The 9198-nt window shown below is 37.3% G+C and overlaps 1 pseudogene; it reads right to left on the minus strand.

Moving 5' to 3' along the window:
* The window catches only part of LOC103752471, a 23252-nt pseudogene that overhangs the window by 6398 nt on the left and 7656 nt on the right, over positions 1 to 9198 (minus strand).

Consider the following 9198-nt stretch of genomic DNA (forward strand, 5'->3'; position numbering starts at 1 on the left):
TGTGCAAATTGGTGGGGAGATTAGAGACACTCAGTTTCCTACATCTCCTTGAGACAGATATGAGAGATTCATGGTGTCATGGGAATGCACTGTATTACAACTGACCAGATGTGGAAAATAGGTGAAGCCTGGAAACACTGGACTTTTAAAAGATTTGTAGTGAAACAGACAGCCTTAACACTGAGCACTGCAGGTGTGGCAGGGGAAGGGGAAGACTTTTCTCACTGGAGCAAAAGAGCAAACCTCAGTGATCTCCATAGCCACAGGATTCAGTGCCTCCCACATGCAGTGTAAGCAAGCAGAACTGGCATTAATTCAGTGGGCCCTGGAGAGGTGGATCCCAGCACTTCCAGTTTACTCCCAGGTGCCATGACAAATATCTGTCTTAAGAGGGGTCATGCTGCCTTATCTCACGGCTGTGAGAATCAGAAACCCCTCTACCCTGATACCTCCAAGTCCCAGTGGCCCCTTCCTCTTCAGTGACTTATTCAGGTAGCTATCCCAGAACAAGTTCAAGAATACAGACTAAAAAAAAATATTATTGGATAGAAATTCATCCTTCAGTGTGGATGAGCCTTCTCTTTGCGGGGAAGTACTTTATACAGGCAATGCATGATCATTTCATCTGTAAATAAGAACTGCCATGATAACCAGAGACATTTTAAAGATAAAATGATGTTGCTGACTACCTTACCTGATTTTTGTCCACTTTCTCAAGTATTCTCACTTTGCTTGGCAGACATGAATTAACGCAGATTCCAGGTATAGCAGAAACTTCCTGAATCCTAGATTCATAGATGGTACACGTGTGAAGGTTGGAAAATAGCTTTTGCAATCCAAAACAGAGATCATCAAGGTTATTTGTATGTCTTATCCAGTGACTATATCAAGCTAGCATTTCTTATACATACATTTCCTTTAGCTGAAATAAAGTAGTGAGATGTAAATGAAAAATGCTGGCTCCTGGTGCTGAGCAGCCAGCATGAACAGGAGACACATGGTGCTCTAAATGGAGTGGCCACTTGACCAGACACCGACATTAAACAGGAGGTCACCACAAACCTGCAAATCTGAAGGAAGTTGCAGTGACTCTTTACTGTATTCTTATTCATTTGGGGGAATTATTATTTTGCATGTAATTTTTTTCAAAAAGTTCCAAATAATCCTCTTCTTAGAAAAATGTGTTTCTAATGTTCCTTCCAGAAGCTTATAACTCATACTGATATTTTCAAGCCTAAGAAATAAATACACATGACAAAACTAAAGGCATGGGCTATAGCTATAGCTCATGGTACAACATTCACTAACAAGTTCCAGAGCCTGGGTTCAGTTCTCAGCACTGGCAAAAAAAAATAAATGTAAATAACAAATATGGAAACAAGGTGGTATACATGCAATAAAATTGAGATGATTTATTTTAAAATGCTATAATTAATAATTTTTACCTTTGGAAATGTTCAGTGATTTTTGACTCCAATTTTCTGTGTTAAATTTTGTGATTTCCATGAAACATCCATCTCTAAAATTGTGCTCAGTGCTGTTTCGATAGCACAGGAATCCCTTCAGCATAATACTGCTGTCATTGCTGCAGCATGCTTTTAAGACAAGTTTTTAAAGCTTTAACTATTCACCTTCACACCATGCACAATGGAAAAGGTGCCTCTCAGTTACCTGCATTTGTTTTCAGCTATGTTTGCTATTCTGGATGCAGATGACTCATGGTTCATCATTTATGACTTGGTAATGTTCCCAGCCTTGCCTTTTGTGCTCAGATTGCTTTGGCTATCTGAATCCTTTTGTATTCCTTATTTAGATTTTTTTTCTGTATCTGGGAAAATGTCATTGGGATTTTGATCAGATTTCATCGATCCATACCTTGCAAAGTTAGGATGGTCATTTTTACAGTATTAATTCCACAAGTCTCTGTACATGGGAGGTCTTTATATCTCCTTGGACCTTTCCCAAATTTCAAGGATTTACAGTTTTCACTATACACATCTTTATTGTCTTTGCTTAGTCTGTTTCCTAGATATATTTGAGGCTATCATGAATGTGTTTCAATGAACTTTTTCTCTTATTGGTTGTTATTTGTATATAGAGATACTACTGATTTTTGTAAACAGATTTTTTATCCGCCCACTTTGCTGTGAGTGTGATCATTTCCAGAATTCTTCTAGTGGAATTTTTGGGATCTCTGATGTTTAATATCATGTTACCTGAAAATAGTGGAAATCTGGCCTCTTCTCTTTCAATTAGTATCCCTTTAATTTCTTTTTCTTATTGTCCAAGTAGTGTATTGGAAAGGAGCTTTGGATGGTTCCTGATTTTTATGGAAGTGTTTAAGCGAATTTTTTCTATTTAGAATGATGTTGGCTGTGCTTTTGTTATATATAGCCTCAATAATATTGAGGTACTTTCCATCCAGTTCAATTCTCTTTAGAACTTTTATCATTCATGCTGAATTTTGTCAAAAGCCATTTATGCATTTATTGCTATGATCACGTGTCTTTTGTCTACAAGTCCATTTTATGATTTATTACATTTACTGACTTATGTATAATAAATCAGACATGCATCTCTGGAATAAAGTCAACTTCATTATGGCGAATGTTCTTTTTGATGTGTATCTTTATGTGGTTTGCCAGTATTCTGTTGAGAATTTTTGCATTTATGATCATTAAGGATATGTATTTATTTATTTATTTTTTAAATAAATAATTTATTGAAACTTTATAATGCTTATAAGGTGTTTTGATCAAGTCCATGCCCACTCCCTTCCCTGCAACTCCTCTCATATCTCCCCATCACTTTTTTCTGATAACTTCATGAACTCTTTCTTCTTCTTTGATTATTTTTTATGGGGTTTGGCTATTATAAAATTCCTCCTTCTGAAGAGGTAACCCTAAAATATTTTAAGGATTAGATACAAGCTCCCAAATACTTTTGACATTTTTGGCCTTTGGAACAGAGTATATTGCTAACAGGCCCAAGGACATTTTGACTTTTAGCCAAGAAACTGGCTACTTTTCTTTTGGGTCTTTTTACCTTAACTGCCTAGTGAATTCCTACCTCCTATTCTTATCATGCCATCCTCTGAAGAGGTTATTCAAATTACCAATAGAGTCTGGACCCAGACCGCTCTGGCTTCTTTCATGCTGAACAGGCATTCGGGGTGAGGCAATTGGAATACTCCTTCAGTGGGTCTATCTAAAAGATTCCCAAATTGTATAACTTTTACCTCTAGGAGGAAAAGAAAGTCTTTGAATCATAAATAGGAGATGTGAAGGAGAAGTAAAGGCAAGAGTAATTAGCATTACAAGTTCTAGACAGGGAACTACAAAAAAGAACAGGGCAATTTTCAAATTCTCATATGAGAGTCCATTGGAATTTCTTGACAAGGGCTTCCAAAAGCATGCCTCTATTGGGTTCCTCCTCATTTTTCTTTTGTCTTCCAAGGCTGGACTCTAGAGTGATGGATTCAAGATTTGCTTTCAGCTATTTTGATGGCTGTTGGAATGCTTAGAATCAATGTCAGGTCCCTCTCAAAGCCTTCTAGATAGGGGGAGAAAAAAAAATTATTCATCATTTTAGAACAATAGCTGGTTATCTCCCTTAGGTACAGGTGGCCACTACAATATTGGAGACCAAGATTTGAAGTCCCACATCTGAGCAGAACATTCTGGTTAGGAATAAAATCATCAGTGAGAAATAATTGTCTAAATAACTTTTTATATAGACTTAAGCCAGATGTCTGGGAAGTGTAATCCCTTGATATCTTAAATATACTGATGACTTTGCTCTTTGGTTATACTTTCCTTTCGAGTGTTTAAGACCATACAGATGGCCCAAGTAAATCAATTTATTTTTACACTTAAGGTCATTTGACAATCTGTTCCTCAGTGGTCACATGGGCTTCGGAGGAGCTCCTGGCTCCTTTCTTTTACCAGTTCCATCTATGTGATGATAAGTCAAAGGTCCTACTCCACCTTGTCTTGCTTCACTTGGAAACATGAATGAGATGTTTCCTCTGAGTTGACCCTCCTCCTTGTAGTCTGGACACTGGTTCACGCATATTTTGTTGGGTCTCCATGGCCTCCCTGAACAAGAGGACAGGTGACATACCACAGTTACTGGACATTTTGAGAGATTTTACATAGTACCCTCTAACTTAGTCAACTTTGGAGGGCAAGGAGCAAAAACTGTCCTTTAAGTCCCTCTGACCATATTAACATAGGCCTCAAACAATGGCTGTTAAATGTCCAATAAGTTTAGTTCCACCAGTCTGGTACTTTTAATTATCATATGCTATGTAGATAAGACTTGGGTGAAAAACCAAATATTCTCAAATTAACTTTGACTAGATATATATTTGTTCCTTAAACTAGTTGCCTAAACTATGACCATAGACATTTTAAGATTATGTGTATATTATTTTTGTGTCATTTTTATATATCATAACAAACCTAAACACACCTTCATCACTTGCTTAGGTTTACTCATTTTTTTTTGTCTACTTTGGAAAACATCTCCATTCCCATATCCTTTTAACATCTTTAACATTCTCATTTTCTTCTTTAAATAATTATGAGACATAATAGCATTAACAAATAAATTTTCCATCCCTTGTGAGATTTATTTTCCTGGGGATGCTAAGCAATGCTTATTCACTTTCAAGGTTCTATTGTCAAGCCAATGTTTGATTACAGTTTTACTGGGGAAGCAATGAATTTATTGAGCTTACTTACCAAGATAACTGAGGGATTGCTGAGGTGTATGTATGACCTGAGTGTATGCACACTGGAAAGCCTTAACCCAGCATATGTCATGCCTTCTCTTCCTAGCCTTCTCCAGGTTCTATACTTTAGCCCACCCTAAATCCAAGAGGTTGTATCCAGAGTTCTCTCTGGGTCTCTCATGCTGGCAGGCAAACCATACAACATATCTTTATGTGCATTTATTATTATCATGGGGGGAGAAGAGTAACTTACAAAGGAATGAGTGCCTCCTGCCTAGACCCATGCCCACTCAGCTCCTGTAGCACCTCAGGCTGCGAGGCTCAGAGCCTGCCATATCAGAAACCTCCCACACAATGCCCATAGTCACCTCTAGCATTTGCTCATGCCTTAGGGGTCAGCTATCTACCCCCAGGTCCATAAGTGTCAGGCCATTCTGTCTTCCAGTATACCCATGGCACCTTGCTCCTGCATTACTCACTGCTAGCAGCTCCTGTCCCAAGATGGCGCCACAATCCCCTCCCTCCTTGGCTCACTCTGCCTAGTCCATTCTCCGCAGCTGGCCCTGCCCCTTGGAGGAACTAGAACCCCTGAGAAGCACAGAGGCCATGTGTGATTAGGGTCAAATTACATTCAGTTAGCTGGGAACATTGGCTAGATAATGGAGTGAGGTACAATGACCCTGCTTATCCCTCCTTTAATGAGTGAGCAAGACTATCAACAAGCCCAACTGTGGTGATGTTTAATGATTAGGCTCAACTGAAGTCCTGATGATGATAGTTATTTCATGCAGAAGGGACTGTTGAATAGCATCATTTTATTAGGACCTGGAATTTAAAAGGAATTAGTGCTAGAATCCACATATGAGGGAGAACAAACGTTCTTTGTTTTTCTGAGTCTGTGTTACTTCACTTAGTATAACAGTTTCTAGATACATCCATATACCTGCAAATTTCATTATTTCATCTTTACTGCTGAATAGAACTCCATTTTGTAAATATAACACATTTTTGTTAACCATTTGTCAGTTGAGGGGCACTTAAATTGCTTTTAGCTATTGTGAAAAGAGCAGCAACAGACGTGGTTGTACAAGTGTCTGTATAATAGTATAAGTCCTTTGGGTATATACCAAGGAGCAGTATGACTGGGTCATGTGGTGGGTTCATTTTTAGTTTTTTAAGCGTTCTCCACATTGTTTTCCCTAGAGGTTGCACGAGTTTGAAATCCCACCAGCAGCGAATGAACATTCCCCTTTCTTCACATCCTCACCACCATTTGTTATCATTTGTTCTCCTGATCCTAGCCAGTATAATTGGGGTAAGGTGATACCTTAGGGTGGTTTTAATTTGCATTTACCTAATTACTAATGACGTTGAACATTTTTTGAGATGTTTCTTAATCATCTTTATTTCTTCATTTGAGAACTCTCTGTTTAGATCTTTAGTCCATCTTTTCAATGGGTCATTTGGTTTCTTGATTCTTTGTTTTATGAATTTGTTATATATTCTGGTGTTAAACCCCCATCAGATCTGTCACTGGTGAAGATTCTTTCCCATTCTGTAGGTTTTCTCTTCACTTTTTTGATTGTTTCTTTTGCTGTACAGAAGCTTTTAAGTTCAATGATGTCCCACTTGTTGATTGCCAATCTTAACTCCTGAGCAACTGCTCTCTGATTTAGAAAATCCTTTCCTACACCTATATCTTATAAGATACTGCAAATATTTTCTTCTTATAGATTCAGAGCTTCCAGTTTCACATTAAGGTCTTTGATCCATTTAGAGTTGAAAATTGTGCAAGGTAAAAAATAAAGGTCTAGTTTCATTCTTCTACAGGTGGAGATCCAGTTTTCCCAGCACCATTTATTGAAGATAGTGTCTTTCCTCCACTGTGTATTCTTGGCACCTTTGTCAAATATTATGTGGATGAAATTGTGTGTACTCGGGTTTGGATCGTCAATGATATTTCATTGATCTATGTCTATTTTTGTGCCAGTACCATGCTGTTTTAAAGACTATAGCTCTGTAGTATACTTTGAGATCTGGTATTATAATCTCCCCACCATTGCTCTTTGTGCTCAGGGTTGCTTTGACTATCTGGGGTCTTTTGTACTTCCATGTGAATTTAAGGATATTTTTTCCAATTCTGTGAAGGTATGTCAGGGTGATTTTGATTGGGATTGCACTGAATCTATATATTACTTTTGGTAGGATGGCCATTTTCACAACACTAATTCTTCGAATCCATGAGCTTAAGAGGTCCTTCCATGTCCTTGTGTCTTCCTCAATCTCTTTCTTTAATGGTTTGAAGTTTTTCTTTTAGAGATATTTGGTGTCTTTGGTCAGATTTATTCCAATATATTTTATATTTTTGCAGCTATTTTGAATGGGAGCATTTCCCTATACTCTTTCTCTAGTAGCTTGTTATTGGTATATAGAAAGGCTAGTGATGTTTGTAGATTGATTTTATAACCTGCCACTTATACTAAAAGTGTTCATTAGTTCCAGGACTTTTCTGGTGGAGCTTTTGGGATCTCTTAGGTATAATATCATATCATCTGCAAAAAGTGATAGTTTGACCTCTTCTTTTCCAATTAGAACTCCTTTAATTTCCTTCTTCTGGCTTATTGCTCTAGCAAGAGATTCAAGCACTATGTTTCAAAGGAGTGGAGATAGTGGACATCCTTGTTTGGTTCCTGATTTTAATGTGAATACTTCCCATTTTTCTCTAGAATGATGTTGGCTGTGGGTTTGTTGTATATAGCTTTAATTATGTTGAGATATGTTCCCTCCAGTCCACTTCCCTCTAGAACTTTGAACATAAATGATGCTGAATTTTGTCAAAAGCCTTTTATGCATCTATTGAGATGACATTGTGGTTTTTTGTCTTTGAGGCCATTTATATGATTAATGTTGTTTATTGACTTACATATATTGAACCATTCCTGCATCTCTGGGATAAAGCCTACTTGATCATGTGGAATGATCTTTTTGATGTGTGTATGTATGAGGTTTGCAAGTATTTTGTTGAGAATTTTTGCATGTATGTTCATTACGGGTATTGGACTATAGTTTTCTTTTTTGGTTGTATCTTTACCTTCTTTTTTGGTTGTATCTTTACCTGTTTTGGCTATTAGTGATTTTGGCTTCATAGAAGGAATTAGGTAGCTCTCCCTCTGTTTCTGTCTTTTGGAATAATTTAAATAGTATTGGTTGGAGTTCTTCAAATGTCTGGTAGAATTCTGCTGTATATCCACCTGGGCCTGGGCTTTTTCTTAGTTTGGAGGCTTTGTATTACTGTTTCAATGTCTTCATATGTTATGTCTGTTTAAACTGTTGGTCTCCTCTTGGTTTTACTTTGGTTGTTCCCATGATTTTAGACATCCATCCATTTCTTTTAGATTTTCAAATTTGGTAGCGTATACATTTTTATAATATTCCCTTATGATGGTCTGATCTTTTGGACTTCTGTTGTGATGTTTCCCATTTCATCTCTGATTTTGTTGGTTTGAATTTGCTCTTTCTTTCTTTTGGTTAACTTGGATAAGGGTCTGTCTATCTTGTTTAGCTTTACAAAGAACCAGCTCTTAGATTCATTGATTCTTTTTATTGCTATCTTTGCTTCTATTTCATAAATTTTTGCTCTGATTTGTCCCCGACCGCTTTCTGTCTCGCCGGCAAGAACGACGCGGGAGGACAAGTCAGGATCCTTCTGCAGCAGTTTATTGTATGCGCATCTTACACTCTTAGAAGCTTAAAGACCGAAGACGCCAAGAAGCGGGAGAGCGGTTGCTTATATAGTCTAAAGGTCCCATCTATGACGTATAAGAAGCGGTCATTTTCATTGAATTACAGGAATTCTTTTACTTCTTTCTTAATTTCTCCTTTGACCCAGTCTATGTTTAGCAGTCTGTTGTTCAATTGCCATGAGTTTGTGTAGTGACTAGGGCTTTGTCCAGTGTTGATTTTGAGCTTTATTGCATTGTGATGTGATAAAGTGCATGGGATTATTTCAATTTTTTTGTGTTTGTTGAGGTTTGTTTTGTGTCCCAGTATGTGATCAATTATTTAAAAAGTTCCTTGGGGTGCTGAGTAGAAAGTGTATTCTTTGATGCTTGGGTGAACTATTCAAAAGTTTTCTGTTACATCCACTTAATGTATAGTATCATTTAATTCAGACATCTCTCTGTTTATTCTTTGTCCAGTTGACCTGTCTAATGGAGACAGTGAGGTATTAAAGTCCCCTACTATTACTGAGTTTGGATTAATCTGTGTCTTAAATTCCTGTAGTGTTGTTTTTATGAATTTGGGTGCATCACAGTTTGGTGAATATATGTGAAAAATTGTCATATCTTCTTGGCTAACTATTTCTTTAATCAGAATGAAGTGACCCTCCTTAACTCTTCTGATTAGTTTTACTTTGAAGTCTATTTTGTCAGATATTAGAATTGCAACCCCTGCTTGTTTCT

The sequence above is a fragment of the Nannospalax galili genome, unplaced genomic scaffold (genome assembly GCF_000622305.1).
Source record: "Nannospalax galili isolate Female #2095 unplaced genomic scaffold, S.galili_v1.0 scaffold468, whole genome shotgun sequence".
In the NCBI taxonomy this organism is placed as follows: Eukaryota; Metazoa; Chordata; class Mammalia; order Rodentia; family Spalacidae; genus Nannospalax; species Nannospalax galili.